Below are 17,174 nucleotides of genomic sequence, written 5' to 3' on the forward strand. Positions count from 1 at the left end.
GCAGTTATTTTATTAGAGTCAGCCTGACAGAGACCATATTATGTGAAACAGGTGTCTGGATTCCAGCTTTCGTTGAGAAGGAGAATAAAGGCAGGTAGATCAAGCTCCGACCAGGCATCCCTGGCAAAGATTATCTCGCCAAAGATGTCACACTGAGAATTAATCCTAAAACAGTATCCACCACTGAGGACAGTACATAGCCACTGCAATCCTCACTCAAGATGACGGAAATCTAGGAGGGAGGAGAAGGAGGAAAGACAGGACCTGAGCCCACAGCTTGGCTATTCTGTCTCCCCAGGATCACCTGACGCCTTACCCTCAGAGATTCAGCCCCATCCCCAGCAAGGACCTCTGCCCACAGACCCACTACTGGAGAGGGGGCTGCCAGCAGGCACCAGGGGGAGAATGGCTCCCTAATAGCCCAGGAACAGGTGTCAGGAGGGAGACAGAGTCACCAACCATGCCAGGGAGGGGAGGAGATAACAAGGGTCAGCAGGGCACAGCAGGGGCTGGTTCTGAGGAGGAGCAAGGTGCTAGAGTCTGGGTTTGGGTCACACCTCCGGCACCTGATCCTCTTCTGTCAGGTGTGCTGGGTGGACGGACTGTGCAGGCAGGTGTCGTAAACAACCCCATGTGCCCTGTGTGCTCATGTTAGTGCATGAAACTCTGTTCCTGGAAAACCTCTCATTTTAAAAAATCAACAACTTGAGGAAAATATGCTGAGATAGACTATTTAAAATCTCCAATACTTATGAAAAGAACAAAGAGGGGAAAAAAGAATACTTCAGGAGATACATTGCTAGCTCAGGTGAGCAGCCACAAAGACCTAGAAGTCTCCTCAGTAGTTTCAGGCACCAAAATACCACAGTGGAAAATCAGGCTTGTAGGCACTGAGACCATCTCGGTGGAAATGGGGTTCTGAGCCAGAGCAATGGCCATCAGAGTGGGGAAAAGATGAAGGGAAGTGGAGATAAGTCATAAACCTTACAAACCTAGAGAATCTCATCCTGGAAAGAGACTCTTACTGTAGGGGATCCTTTACAATATTCCTAAAAGGAAGCTGATATTACTCCCTCAGATGTGGGAGCTGAATGCTTCCTTTCCTGTCAAGAATAAAATTCTACTCCTCCAATGCTAGCTCCTCAAACTGAGGAAAAAAACAAGAGTTAACATACTTGGCGCCAGTCCCCTATTGTGTGCAAGCTGACTGGCGTAACACAGGCATATTCAGTAGCAGAAGAGGCTGGACATGCAGGTGGACTGTCCTTGCATATTACAGGTGCTGCAGGGTGGAGCAAAGGTTTATGTGCTTCTTTGTTTATAGCTCTTGTCTGCCACATATCCCATGACTGCATGATCTATTACCATGTGGCATAGTGCACTATGCATGTTAGTGGGCAGGGCAGGGTAGGGGTGAGGGGAGTAAATTACCATGCTTTTTATATTCAACAGTTTGTCATCAAATCCCGCCTCATTGAAGCAATCCTGGATTCTTCCTATAGCTTCATTTTCTGCATCAGTAGCACTGACCAAACTGAGCGTTGAGTTCAACAATGTTTTGCTTCCAAGGGCCATTGAGCTAAACGCTGCACTAAACATAGGGCAGGCTTTGGCTGAAGGCACAGACAGAAAACACTTCATCAAAAGAATAACCAGAGTAGGAGGTTCCTGTTTCCCACCACTTGATAGGAACTCACACATCCAAAGCTTCCAGACTCACTTCCCAAAGCTTCCAGACCCGCCCTCACCCAGGACTGCTTACATCCCAGACAGAAAACCTTCCCTATGAGGCACTCCCAGCAGAGGGAGCAGCAAGAGGGGCGAGGTCTGGAGACTCCTCTGCCCTTGCCCACCATCCCCAGGCATATCAGCCAGCTTCCACCCTTCCAGTGAGCACCACTACATCCAACAAACTATCCCCTACGGTGTGCACAGCTAATGACCCTTCCAACTCCACACCACCCCCTCCCTTCAAAGACTTAAAGCCTCAAGAAGTTTGTGCAGGACTCCTGGGTACCATCAGACAGCTGCCCTCAGAATCTGCCCCGAGAAGCGGCTTGGACAGGACTGGGAAGGATGCAGTGAGAAGGAACTGGGCAAGGATCTGGATCCTCCTTCCTACCCTCATGCGTCTCAAAGGTCAGCTCTCTGGTCACCAGCAAGGCCAGCACAAGCAGTGCTCCCTTCATCATGGTGGTGGCTGGAGTACTCTGCTAAGGGCAGGGTTTCTGTCACTTTATAAACAACTAGCTCCCTCAGCCCAGCCTATGCCCCTCCCAGGAGGAAGGGGCCTTGGCAAGGCTCCTGGCACAGGTGGCTCCCTAGGCCCTTGGGGTGTTTATGGTGGAAGCCCTTCCTACTCTGAGAGCAGAGCTCCTGGAGAAGATGTGGTAGCATCTTTGCCAAAGATCAAGTGGAGCTAACATTTCTAAGTGACTCCATTTGGAGCCAAGTGCGTTGATGTCCCAGCCCCAACCATCACCAGTTTTCCTGGTCATCCTTCCCCCAGCTCATCCTGGTTCCCAGGGGCAGCACTCTCCCAAACTGAGCAGTTGGAATCACAAGAGGGTCAAGGACAGGTCTACACCACTGTTGGGCAGAAAAAAGGTAATCCAGAATCCTTCCTTTTCCCCCCAAGTCCTGGAGATAAGAATGAAGAGCTGGGCCTTCCTGCAGCCTCTAAATATCTTAACAGCTTCAGTCTCTACACTGGGCCCTGAGTACTGATAGACAGTACCAGTACTGGAGCCTTGGGCTCCAAATCATTCCAACCTGGGAACTCATAACCTGAAGACATGTGGGTTTTCCCAGGCGCTGGTAATTCTGTAATATTGGATAACTCTACCAGCTTTCCTCTGGGCATTAAGAGAGCAAGTCCTGGCACGTTCTGGACCTCTAGTGGCTCCAGCTTTGCCCCTTCTCCTGGCTGTCCCACCCTCTTCCATCTGTGAACCTGGTCTCAAGAGGTGTTTGGATGGCAGTCTATCCAGAAACATCAGTGAGCAGCTGTGGGGTGCAGTTTGTCTCCTGTATCTGAGACTCTATGAGATTCACAGCCCTACAGGACACAGGGGATGGGAGCTCTAAGGCCCAGACTGCTGGGTCCACCAGAGGTGGAACTGCACATGTGAAAACCCTCAAGAGCCAAACTCAACCTTCCAGGCTAGGAAAGCAGTTTGTTGGTACAAACAAAATGAGATTGACCTTGAAAACTCTTGAAGGAAGTCTGAGAAGCTCCCAATGGCCAAACTGGCAACAGTTAGACAGACAAAATAAATCAGAGTATTAGACGCTAACCCAAAGTATAAATTAATACCTGTGAGTTCAACTGATATGAAGAAATGATTAAATAAATAAATAGGGATTTCCCTAGATGCCCTCCTGTGCAATGAAAGCTGGTTCAATCCCCGGTTAGGGAACTAAGATCCCACATGCCCTGGGGCAACTAGAAGCATCCCACTGCAACTAGAAAGCCTGTGCTCTGCAAAGAAAAAAATCCACAAGTCGCAACCAAGACCTAGCACACTTAAACCATTAATAAACTAAAATAAATGAAACTAAATAAATGTGGGAGAGGAGACAAAAATTCCATACAGAAACATCCTGAATATCACAGGTAGATTATCCCCTCTAGGAGGCAAACTTAACTGTTCTGCCCCCTCAAGTGTGGGCTTGACTTATTAACTCACCTCCAAAGGAAACAAGAGGGGAAGGGGAAAAACAGTGCAGAAACCAGACAAAAACAATATTAATCAACTAATCAAGGCTGATATTCCCACTGGTAAGGCACACAGCTGTCATGTGTACCCTGATGTGAGGTGACAGGAAAGGCACTTCACCTGTGTGGTGTCTTCCTCAAACCAGAAAGTCTGAACCCCATGGGATATTATGAGAACAGCAGCAGACAAACTCAGCTTGGAGGCCTCCTACCATCCCTGGCCAATCCTCCTCACGACTGTCAAGGCCATGACAGACTAGGAGAGAATGAGTAAGCCACAGAGCAGAGGACACTGGGGACACATGACAGTGAATGCAGTGAGTATAGGTTGTGGATTTCATCCTGAAATACAGGAGACATTAATGGACAACCCAGGTGAAATCCAAATAAAGTATGAGGTTAGTTAGTAATAATTTTCTAATGTTGTTTCTCAGTTTTGAGAAATACTTGCAACTTTTCAATAAATAAAAAGTTCTCCAATTAAAAATTAATTTTAAAAAAACCTTGCACAAGTAAAGGGCCACATCAGTGGCATTCCTCCACTGACCCTGACCAACTCTTCGTCCTAATGTCATCAAATATCCCCATGATCTGGGGACGTCTCAGAGGATCCTGTGGCACCCTCGGAAGGGCACTGGGCTGGATCCATAGCAGCCACCTGTGTTACTCAGCACTCCAGGCCCTGGCTCCTCTCCTCACAGAGTTGGGGAGGGCACTGGGGGCAGTGTCTTCTGAAGGACAGGAAGCATGGGATCCATGGGCAGGGGTCCCACATCATGGAAGTTCTGCCGCCACAGACAAAGAGCCAGCATGTGCAGCCTGGGCCTTGTGGTGTTCATCTTCCTGCCCAGGAACCTCTGAGGCACTTCTGCAACCAACTGAGCTGCAACCACGTGACCTTCAGAGGGATGGTCCTCTGGCAGCAGGGGCCATGGCGAGGAGGGGCTGCATGGAAGTGAGCTGACACTGCAGCTCAGTACTTGGTGACTCTTTGCCAAGAGTAGTTACCGGATGTGAATCCTATTTGGCATAGGGTTCTGAGTGTGGTCACACCTTTGTGTCCCAAATTCAGATCAGGCATTCAGGAAACCTTAATCTGCCACAGGTGACTCAGGCAAAGGCCAGTCAGATGCCTCCAGCAAAAAACTACTTGATTATGACTCATTGCACATTTTAAACCTTTACCATATGTAATTACTTCCAGGTAATATTCATAAAGCCATCTAGAGTAGGTAGAATTAAAGATATTCTTGCTTATCACCTCAAGAAATGGAATATTCCTGCCATTATTCTAACAAACACTGTGCAACATCTACTGAATGCTGGGCCCTCTCCAATCCTGGGGATGCTGCAGTACACAGCACAGCTCTCCCTCTCCTGCAGCTCTTCATCACCTAAGAGGGAGGGAAAGAGTGACCCCGTGGGAAGAGGCACTCTGGGAGAAGATGAAGCAGGGGGAGAAGACAGAGGGCTGTGGGGGGAGGATGGAGGCAGGACACTTTGATAGGCGGGCTCAAAAGTCTGGAGAAATCTGCCCTGTGATACTTGAAGACACCTGAGGATGAGGGAATGAATCATGCAGCCACTGGAGGAAGAGCCTTCCAGGCTGGGAGGACTCCACGTGCAGAGTCCCTGCTGCAGGAGCACACTTAGTCAGGTCAAGAAGCAGACAGGAGGCACTGAGGGAGGGGAGAAAGGCAGGGATAAGTTCACAGAGGCAGCAGCAGTGCGGGGCTGTTGTGCAACTGGCCCAGAGATTGTGGCCTAGAGTGGGCCTGGCTTTTCCTCAAGAGGAGATTGGGGGGAACAGTACAGAGACACTCAAGAGTAGAAAGAGTTGCAGAAAATGGATGTACCTAAAGACCATCATACTAAGTGAGGAATGTGAGACTAAGAAGCAGAAATATCTTACAATATCTTTTATATGAGGAATCTAAAAAGACATGATACAGATGGACTAACTTACAAAACAGAAACAGATTGACAGGGAATGAACTTATGGTTGCCTTGAGTAAGGATGAGGGGAAGTGATAATTAGGAATTTCAGCATAGACAGGTCCACAATGCTATATTTAAAATGGATTATCAATAAGGACCAATTGTACAGCACAGGGAACTTTGCTCAATGTTATGCGGCAGCCTGGATGGGGGGGCAGTTTGGGAAAGAATAGATACATGTATGTATTTTTATGGGTGAGTCTCTTTGTTGTCCACCTGAAACTACCATAAAACAGTTAATCCACTAAACTTCAATACAAAAGAAAAAGTTAAATTAAAAAAAAAAAAGACGTTGTAAAGAATAATCCTGTATATAATGATGTTCTATCAAAGTCACCAGTTGGCAGGACTGGTCAAGAGAAAACGAAATTTCTGGGCCAGCACATAGAAGAGCTTTCCAGGTTCCAGATACTTATTCAGGGAAGTAGCCCAACAAGGGCCACTGACAAGATCAAGGACACGGTGATAGCAGTAGGGCAGGAGCCACCAGAGACCCTGACCAGGGGCTCAGGGCTTTGCCTGGAATTTACTCCCTGTGAGACCATTTGCTAAGCACTGAGCTTCATGAGGACCCATAAGGTCCACACCAGCCTCTCTTCAAGGTCACAGTTGTTCTGACAGCCTGTCACTGCCCACCATTCAGGAGGCCTGATCTGGGAGCACTTTTTCACTTTTTGGTTAACCTGGGGATTTTCAGTTGTTAATATTCCTGAGTCAGCTGCCCCTCCCACAGAGCCCTCCAGTGGGGAGGAGGCTGAGCCAGTGCCCTCTGTGGACTCAAGGACTAGCATCTTGCCAACACACACAGCTCCTCCTGTGCAGCCCCGGGCACCTTTACACTGTGGCCTGGCATATCTCCTGAAAAAAGGAAGCACGTGACACAGTCCCCTGGGGTGAGGACAAGCACAGGCATAAAAGGGCTCCAGGTGAGTAGCGAGCACCTGCCACCGGCACCATGACACGGGCTGGAGCTCTTCTGCTGCTCTGCGCTGCCTTGCTCTTCATTGTGGGCGTTAGTGAGTAGCTGTGATCTGGGCTCCCCAAGGGTTCTGACACCTTCCCAGGGCAGCAATAAGCATGTCAGAAAGGGAAGGGAACAGTGTGTTCTGGTAAGTATCTTTCAGGGAGTTTCCCCTTATCGTTCTGTTTCAGAGTGTGATGACATCTGCCCAGCCTTGAGGGACACTGTTGACCTGTTCCTATCAGGAAGCCATGAGGCCTATATTGAACAAGTTTAAAAGTATAACCAAAACTCTGATGTACTAGAAACCGCTGATACCCTGAAGAGCTGTGTTGATGAGAAGTTGACACCAGAGGATAAACAGGATACTCTCAGTGCTCTGGTGGGTCAGGCTGTCTGTGAATGTGCCTGTGGGACCTATGGCGGGGGCATGGGGGGGCAGAGAGGGATGTGTCAGGGGTCTGCTCAGGGCACTGGAAAGTGGGGGAGATCATTTCCTCTCCACCCTGGCCCTTCCCTGGGGACCTGGGAGCAGAAAGAACCTCATAAATGAGGAGGTAGAAAGGAAGAGGCCGACACCCAGTGTGGGAAAGGATCCTGCAGGAAGACTCAATCCAGCCTGGAGTTCTTGAGCTGGCCCTGACTGCTCAGCTCTGCCTGGTCACAGGCCTGGGACCCTCCAGGCCCTCCTGACTCTGGGACACCACCTGCCTTTCGAGTTAGGCCCTCACCAGTGGCCTCCCTGACTTCAGCCTCTCCAGCACACGAACCTGAATCTGCTGCAGTCCATTCCCATTGAGTCCTTCCTCTCTCCAAACATCAGGTGCTTCAAGTCCCTACTCCATCTCACCTAAACCCCACATTTGTCTTTGTTCCCTGAATTCCAAAGGGCCATTATGCCACACATGCCCTAAGAGGAGGCTGCTTCCAAAAGCTGCCCTCCTGCTCTCCCCAGGCCTGGGATGCCCAGAGTCGAGGATCAGGGTGAATCCTTTCTCTGCTGCCCTAGAGGTGGTGGGACAAGCAGCTATTTAAGCTCTATGTCTCCAAGGGCCAAAGGGAAGAAGCAGACTGGGATCAACTCACCCCTGAAGACTTTCAGGAGTCACTCCAGAGCCCTGCCAGATGGTCCTCAGCAATGTTCCCCTTTCTATCACAAAAGACTGCCCTCAGCCCTTCAGGGAGACCCCACAACCTCTCTTCCGTTGGAGGAAGCCTCACTGGGATGTACCCACCCTTATTTGCTCACATCCAGAGGCCTCCCTCCAAACAAGCCACCAGGCCCCTGAGTTCAGTGCCATTAACTGTCATGTCCACCCGAGGCCTCACCAGGTTTCTGCACCTTCTTTTACAAAATAAGATATACTCAAGTTCTCTCTGCTGATGGAACTGTCCCTGCCAGGAACCCAAGGAAGCCTCTTGCCTGATCCCTAAGTCATGTCAGCAACCTGCCACATCCAGGTGTCTATTAAAGGATTCCAGCAATAAAAAGCCTTGCAATTCACAAGAGAGTGCTTACTCAATGGATATTGGGCTTTGGATGTGGGGGGAGGGAGGACGTGACCACAGTGGAGACCACCAGGGTGCCTTCCCACTGCAGCTGGATTTCAGTACTGATGCTTCTCCACAAATTCAGTACATGGGGGTAGGGTTGGTGATCATATATCAGTCAGAGTGTCTGATCACTTCTGTCACCAGGACCCAGGTCATGAGCGTCATCCACCAAATTTAGGCCTCCCAGCAACCTTGAGGGTTAGGATTAATCATGATCATCTTAAAGGGAAAATTTGAAGCTCAGAGCGGATGAAGCATCTGCTAAAAAAGACACAGCTTCCCCCACCCATCCACGCTGGGGAGACAAGCTGGGCTAACTCATCCTGTGACTGTGCACATATTCCAGCCCTTCTTTGGGCCTCTGGTTCCCATTAACAAAATCAAACTAACTCCATTCTCCAAGGCTGGAGTGAGACCAAAGTAAAATAATGGGTGAGAAAGAGCCCTGTCCTAAGCACCTGACAAGAGAGGAAGAACAAAGGGTCAAGGTTCACATGCTGAACTCCATCACTCCCTGGGCCTCAGTTTATCCTAAATCCAACCCACCAGTTGTTGACTCAGCTGCTTCCACATAAACACACTGAGTTGGGTCTCACACTCAGAGTGGACGTCCAGGGGCCTGGGGTTTCTTGCTCCTCCTGTTTCTCTGCTGCCTGCCCATGAACTGGGCCCCATGCTCACTTTGTCTGATTCTTCTTCACCTAACCCCACCCCATCTCTAAGAGCTCCTTCCCACCCAACAGCTCCCCTCCAGAAAAAGAGTCTGCTGGGCTTACCCCACAGGGCTGGATCTAGGACAGGGAATCTCTAAGGTCTTCATGGTGAGGAGGCTTAGGACAAGTCTCTAAGGTGATCCAGAGCAGCTGCTTCTCCCTGTGGAGGGGACCCTGGGCAACACGGGGGAGGTCTCCTTGCCCAGAGTGAAACCAGGCTCTTGTCTCTGCCCACCACTCCACCCCAGCTCTCCTAAGATGGAGACCTGCCTCTGCGGGAGCTAAGGTGAGGAGAGGGTGTGAGGAGGTCCTGGGGCAGGGACCCTTCTCCTCATCTGACCCAGGATGTGTATTCCACCCCACCCCCACCCAACTGACACAAAAGCTCCAGGCCTTCTGAAAGGACAGTTGCCACCCAGATGAGTTGAGTGCATCTTACAATATCTTGGATAAAGATGTAGCTTGCTCTGCAGTGAGTGTACAGGTTTGACGGGGACCCATACAAGGATATGGCGAATACAAGTGAGGGGCAGTTGGTCCTCCTGAGACAGACACAAACCATCTCTTGGCTTGTGCTCAGCTGCAGAGAATTCCCTGAGGCTGCTGAGGAGACACCTCCATACTGTCCACCTGCCCCCTCCCCTCTCCCTGCCTTCCTCTGATCCACAGCACCCTTATCTAATCTGGAGTTAGAAGAAAAGGCAGTATCTGATTTCTCCCAAATCCTTTTCTGTCTGACATTCCAGACTTCAGATGGGTGGGAAGGTAACTGTCAAAAACCTGTAGCTTTTGATCTCTGATTCTCACATGAATCTCCCTCTGAGATCATAGAAGCCCCATCTCGCTGCCACCTAGGCCAACCTGAGTTCACCTGCAGCTGTGGGATAATCCCCCACTGCAGATACTCCCCTTCTCAAACATCTGCAACTCCCCTACCTGCTTGGTGGATTTCTCCAGCACCTGGGAGCTTGCTGAACCACTCAGTGGAAAGTGTGGGGATTCAAGCCCACGGGGCAACCCTCAGACACTACAGACCCCAGCTTCCTTGACTGCTGGTGGGTCTCCTCAGAGGTGAGCTCCACACTCTCTCTCAAGGCACCCAATGGCCTAGGGCCCCACCTGCCCACTTCCTTGGCCTTTCTCACTTTGGTGTTCACTGTCCTTAGTTCCTCTCTTAAGCACCTGATATCACCTCCCTAATTACCTACCTGCCCCCAAGTTCCTGTGTATGGGTCTCCTTTGTTGGGAACACAAAGTCTTCTAGTGTCCTATGTCCATCTGCCTGATCAGGAAGGACAAGAATTCAAGAGGAGGATGCTCAGTGAAGGCAGCAGGAGGAAGGCAGAGGGATACCATAGTTGACGCTTCAGAGGCATCGCCACCCTACACAGAGAACAGGAACCTGGGTTGGGGAGGGAGGTGCTCTTTGTCCATATATTTCTCTATGGACCTTGCACTGAGATATTCCCAAACTGTCCTGACAAGGTGTTTTGAGGGTGCACCCCTATCCCAGCCCATAGGAATCCATGTGGGAATCCAGGCAAAAGCACACATTGCCCCACTGATTAAGTCCTGCTAAGTCACTTCAGTCGTGTCCGACTCTGTGTGACCCCATAGATGGCAGCCCACCAGGCTCCCCCGTCCCCGGGATTCTCCAGGCAAGAACACTGGAGTTGCCAGTGCTTCCTTCTCCAATGCATGAAAGTGAAAAGTGAAAGTGAAGTCACTCAGTCGTGTCCGACTCTTCGCAACCCCACGGACTGCAGCCCACCAGGCTCCTCCGCCCACGGGATTTTCCAGGCAAGAGTACTGGAGTGGGGTGCCATTGCCTTCTCCATGATTAAGTCCTGGGAGCCAGAAAATCAGAGAGAGATGGGAGCAAGCTCTGGGTGCCAGGATAGAAATAACAGGACTGAGACAAGCTCCTAACAAGGAAAAGCCCAAAATCAAGCAATAGTGGAGGACATGAATGCAATGAAGAGCTGCATGGATAAATGCACTGTTTAACTGTTACCATCTAACCTGGAAGTTTATATCCAATTCCTTTTTTTAAATATTGTATAACACTTGACTACTCTTCTAAAGCTATGACATATCTACTCTCATCCTCAGGCTGGCCATGCTCATGGACTCAGAACACAGGATATCCTGCCAGGGCTTGAAATCCAGACATCTGAAGGGGTTCACATCTGGAAGGCTCAGATGTTCTATGTGCCCCAAGAGGGTACCTGAGGAAGGCACACAGCTCAGTAGATCCTTAGGGGTGCTCAGCACAGCAAAGAGTTGACAGAAATACAATTTCCACTGTGAAGGACACCATAGAAAACACACACATGGATACATCCTGTCCATTCCCAGATGACTGAGCTAACTGCAAATTGACTACTTGCTAAGACAAATGGGCCCCACTTGTAAAGCCTACAGAGATGCACATAGCCCCATGTATTTGGGCAGCAGGGGCACAGAAACTGGCCTGGGCAACATATCACAGTCAGGTGAAGAGGCCCTGCTGATGATAGCAGGACAAGCCCAGATTCAAATTATCTGCTTCTACCACAAAGGCAGCTCTGAGAAGACACATCGGGCTGGCCCAGACTCAGGAGCATCTTCCACGCCCAATCCATGAGGAGCTAGCCCATTCTGCACTGTTTCAGGAAAGGCATGGAAGGAATAATAATAAATCAGAGAGATACGTGAATCATTTTGGTCTAGTTGTCCAGGGATAAAAATCAGAGAAAAGCCCAAGATTACTGAGGAAGCCTCAAACTAAGAGAGATCCTGAGGAGAGGCCAGGAATAATAAATCAAGGCAGACTTCTCGCTGGTTAAATGTCCAGGGCAACTTTGCACAATGGTGCAATATGGTTCACAGCTGTGTGGTATGCAATACAGGCTTACAAAACATTCTACCTGCATACTGACTGAACGCTTCAATTTGGAAAAAATGTGAAAAATAAATATCTAGTTCCTCTTTCCGTCTCAAAACATGAAAAAGACAGTATTAGGAATTTTAAAATACAATTTTAAATATAAAAGTAAGAATTTAAAAGTATAATTCTAAGACAAAGAGAACAATATGGGGTTATCACCAGATGACTAAATTTAACACATCTTCAGAGAACAGAAAGCAGAGAAAGATGTGGTGAGTGCAGGCAGAGAAAATTGTATCTAACAAATCAGACAGAGCCAATTTTTCTTTAATTTCAAAGAGCTTTGTGCTTCGGAGGCATTGGGCAGTGCAGTGGATAAGTGTAAACAAAGTTGCAGAGCTGAAAAGAAGCCACGGGTGTGAAATTTCTATGTGGAATCACTGAAATCTCTAACCCTCTTCCCCACCTCTTTTATTCATAGAACACCTGCATCCTTCAAGAAACAAACTAGAGAGGCAACATGATGTAACGGTAAGATTAGGGACCCTGCAGGATTTCATGGTTCAAAAGTGGCTGTATTCAAAAGGTAAGTAATTTGAATGGCACAAATGTAAGCTAGGGGCTTCCCTGGTGGCTCAGCAGTAAAGAATCTGCCTGCCAAAGCAGGAGATACAGGTTCAATCCTGGAGAAGGAAACAGCAATGTACTCCTGTCCTCTTGCCTGGGAAATCCATGGACAGAGGAGCCTGGCAGGCTATAGACCATAGGGCTACAAACAGTCAGATATGACTTAGTGACTAAACAACAACAATGAAGAGAAAAATAAAAAATCAATTATAAGAGAAACCCCATAAAGGCTATTAGCTGATATCTCTGCAGAAACCTTGCAGTCTGAAGGCAGTAGCGTGATACATTTAAAGTCCTGAAAGGGAGAAACCTACAACCTAAGATACTGTGCCCAGCAAGATTATTATTTAGAATAGAGGGAGAGATAAAGAATTTCTCAAACAAGCAAAAACTAAAAGAATTCAGCAATACTAAACTTACACTGAAACAATGACAAATTGTCTACAAATAGAAAAGAGGCTAGAATTTCCAGGAAATGGAAAATCACAACAGGAAAGGCAAATACACAGGACTGAAGATTACTTACACAAGCCAGTAAAATTCGGCACTTTCACTGCCATGGCCTGGGTTCAATCACTGGTTGGGGAAATAAGATCTCACAAGCTGCATGGCCAAAAAAAATAAAAAATAAAAAATTCATATAAGTGATTATAGCTATAATCTATAGTAAAAGGGTAAGCATGAACATGTAAAATAGAACATAAAAGACAAAAAATATGGGGAAGGGGAGAATAAAAATGTAGATCTTTTAGAGTATGTTTGACCTTATAGGACTATCAGTTTAAAGCAAGTGGATATAGCTATGGGTCAACATACTTGAATTCCATGGTAACTGCAAATCAAAAACATACAACAGATTCACAAAAACCAAAAAGAACTCAAGCATATAACAGAAGATCATCATCAAATCACAAAAGGAAAAAGAAAAAAGGAGAAATGAACAAAGAAGAACTACAAAAACAACTGGAAACAGATTTAAAATGGAAATAAGTACACGTTCATCAATAACTGCTTTAAACATCAATGGTCTAAATGTTCCAATCAAAACACATAGAATGTCAGACTGAATTAAAAAACAAGAACCTATAATATGCTGTCTACAAGAGACTCAATGCAGGGGAAAGACACACAAGGACTTAAACTAAAGGAATGAAAAAGATACTTCATACACATGAAACTGACGAGAAAACAAAGGTAGTGATACTCATAGTAGACAAAATAAATTTTAACGCAATGGCTATAAAAAAAAGACAAAGGACATTGTAGAATGATAAAGGGATCAATACAAGAACAGGATATTGTACTTGTTGCTGTATATGCACCCAGTATATGAGTACCTAAATATACAAAACAAACACTAACATAGATAAAAGCAACAGAAATCCTAAATGACACAACAGACCAGTTGGACTTAATTGATATCTACAAGACACTATATCCAAATATGCCAAAGACGCCAAAGTATACATTCTCCTCAAGTATGGAACATTCTCTAGGTCAGACGACATACTAGTTCACAAAACTAGCCTCAACAAATTTTAAAGGATAGGAATTATGTCAGGCATCTTTTCTGACCACAACAGTTTGAAAACTGTGGCAGCTGTAACAGTTCTAAGACAGAAGTTCACAGTAATCAAGTTGTCCTAAACAAACAAGAAAAGTCTGAAGTAAACAACCTACCACCTAAAAGAATTAGACAAATAAGAACAAACAAAACCTAAAGTCAACATAAAGATGAAAATAATAAAGATCAGAGAGGAAACAAATAAAATAGAAATTTTTTAAAAAATAAAAAAGGTCAATAAAACCAAGAGTTGTTTTTTTGAAAAGATAAACAAAATCAACAAATCTCTAGCCAGGATCACCAAGAAGAAACGAGAATGGATCCAAATACACAAAATAAGGAATGAAAGAGAAAAAAAATACCTGATACCACAGAAATACAAAAAATCATGAGACTACTATACACCAACAAATTGGACAATCTAGAAGAAACGGACAAGTTTCTAGGAGCATACAGCTTGCCAAGAGTGAGTCAAGAAGAAACTGATAATTTGAACAGCTCAATCAGCAGAAGTAAAATAGAATCTGTAATTTTTTTAAAAAAAGAAGTCCTTGCATACAAAAGGCCAGGACTGGATGGGTTTGCTGGGGAAATCTACCAAACATTACAAAAATAACTTAGACTCATCCTTCTCCAACTATTCCAAAAAACTGAAGAGGAGGGAAATTTATCCAAATTCCAAATTTATCCTTTGAAGTCACCATCACTCTAATACCAAAACCAGACAAAGACACTACAGAAAAAGAAAATTACAGGCCAGTATCTTTGATGAATATAGATGTAAAAATCCTCAACAAAATATTAGCAAACTGAATCCAATGATACATTAAAAAAAAATCATATACCACAATCAAGTTTGATTCATTCTAGGATCACAAAGAAAGTCAGCATATGCAAATCAGGACTTCCTTGGTGGATAAGAAGATAGCAGATAAGAATCTGTCTGCCAATACAGGGGACCCAGGTTCAATTCCTGGTCTGGGAAGATTCCCCACATGCCACGGAGCAACTCTTTAGTTTAGAGCCTATGCACTCTAACTACTGAACTTGTGCCCTAGAGCCCAAAAGCCACGACTACTGAGCCTGTATCCCACAACAATTCACGCCTGCAAGCTCCAGAGCCTGTGAGCCACAACTACTGAGCCCATGTGCTGCAACTACTGAAACTCGCACACCTAGAGTCTGTGCTCTGCAACTACAGAAGCCACCACAATGAGAAGCCTGCACACTGCAACAAAGAGTAGCCCCCACTTGCTACAACTAAGAAAACCTGCATGCAGTAATGAAGATGCAGAACAGCCAAAAATAAACAAATAATTTTTTTAAAAGTCAACACATGCAAATCAATCAATATATCATAGTAACAAAAGGAAAGACAAAAATATTATAATCTTCGTAGACAGAAAGTATATGACAAAATTCAACATCCACTCACAATTTAAAAAAAAAAAAAAAAAACTCACCAAAGTGGGTAAACAGTCAGACATGACTTAGCAACTAAACAACAAAAAGTGGGTATAAAGGTAACATGCTAAGTCACTTCAGTCGTGTCCGACTCTGTGCGACCCCACAGACGGCAGCCCACCAGGCTCCCCCGTCCCCGGGATTCTCCAGGCAAGAACACTGGAGTGGGTTGCCATTTCCTTCTCCAGTGCATGAAAGTGAAGTCGCTCAGTCATGTCCCACTCTTAGCGACCCCCTGTACTGCAGCCTACCAGGCTCCTCCGTCCATGGGATTTTCCAGGCAAGAGTACTGGAGTGGGGTGCCATTGCCTTCTCCAATAAAGGTAACATAGCCCAACAATAATAAAAACCATTTATAACAAATCAACACCCAACATAATAATCAATGTTGAAAAGCTGAAAGCATTCCCACTAAATTCAGGAACAAGACAAGAATGTCCAGTCTCACCACTTTAATTCAGCATAGTATTGGAAGTCTTAGCCACAGCAAACAGACAAGAAAAATAAATAAAAGGTGTACAAATTAGGTTGGTAGTTCAGTCAGTAAAGAATCTGCCTGCAATGTAGGAAACCTGGGTTCGATCCTTATCCTCTGGAGAAGGAAATGGCAACCCACTCCAGTATTCTCAGGGGGTTCCCAGGTGGCACAGTGGTCAAGAATCTGCCTGCCAATGCAGGAGACACAGGAGATGCAGTTTCGATTCCTGGGTTGGTTAAGATCCCCTGGAGGAAGAAATGGCAACCCACTCCAGTTATCCTTGCCTGAAAAACCCCATGGACAGAGGAGCCTGGCGGGCTACAGTCCATGGCGTCACAAAGAATCAGACACGACTAAGCAACTAACACACATACACAGAGATCCTACAAAGGCAGTAAAGCAAGAGAAGAAATAATCTACGCAGACTGGAAAGGAAAAAACAAACAGGTATTAGATGTATTTATATAAGTCCAAAAGAATCTACAGATAAAATATTTTAATATAAAAGTTAAAAATTTTGGCTGTGCTGGGTCTTCATTGTGATACGTGGGCTTTCTATAGTTGCAGAGCATGGGCTCTGGAGCTCATGCAGTCAGTAATTGCAGCATGTGGGCTTAGCTGCCCTGCGACATGTGGGACCTTAATTCCCTGACGAGGGATAGAACCCATGTCCCCTGCATTGGAAGGCAGATTCTTTTTTTTCTTTTATTTATTTTTAATTGGAGGATAATTGCTTTACAATATTGTGTTAATTTCTGCCATACATGAATCAGCCATAGTTATACATATGTCCCCTCCCTCCTAAACCTTTCTCCCACCTCCCACCCCATCCCACTCCTCTAGGTTGTCAGAGAAATTACCAGTTTGAGCTAAGAGTCATTCAGCAAATTCCCACTGGCTATTACATATGGTAATGTATGTTTCCACGCTACTCTTTCCATTTGTCTTACCCTCTCCTTCCCCTACCGTGTCCACAAGTCTGTTTTCTATGTCTGCGTCTCCACTGCTGCCCTGCAAATAGGTTCATCGGTACTGTCTTTCTATATTCCATACATATGTGTTAATGTATGATATTTGTTTTTCTCTTTTTGACACTTTACTATGTGTAACAGGCTCTAGGTTCATCCAACTCATTAGAACTCACTCAAATATATTCCTTTTTATGGTTGCTGAGCGACTTCACTTTCACTTTTCACTTTCATGCATTGGAGAAGGAAATGGCAACCCA

At 46.1% G+C, this 17,174-nt stretch overlaps 1 long non-coding RNA gene across 2 annotated transcripts; it reads right to left on the reverse strand.

Annotated features, from left to right (window-relative positions):
• On the reverse strand, positions 1 to 15,418 carry LOC102279413 (uncharacterized). Of its 2 annotated transcripts, XR_011467690.1 has the most exons (4): positions 12,967 to 15,418; positions 10,153 to 10,327; positions 1,432 to 1,613; positions 1 to 232 (listed from the first exon to the last, which is right to left on the reverse strand). It is a non-coding gene; the product is annotated as an uncharacterized lncRNA (long non-coding RNA). The 2 variants fall into 2 exon arrangements; XR_011467689.1 differs by lacking the exon at positions 10,153 to 10,327 and having other exon boundaries at positions 12,967 to 15,417.
• Between the last annotated feature and the right edge of the window lie 1,756 nt (positions 15,419 to 17,174).

Source organism: Bos mutus, chromosome 18 (genome assembly GCF_027580195.1).
Source record: "Bos mutus isolate GX-2022 chromosome 18, NWIPB_WYAK_1.1, whole genome shotgun sequence".
NCBI lineage: Eukaryota > Metazoa > Chordata > Mammalia > Artiodactyla > Bovidae > Bos > Bos mutus.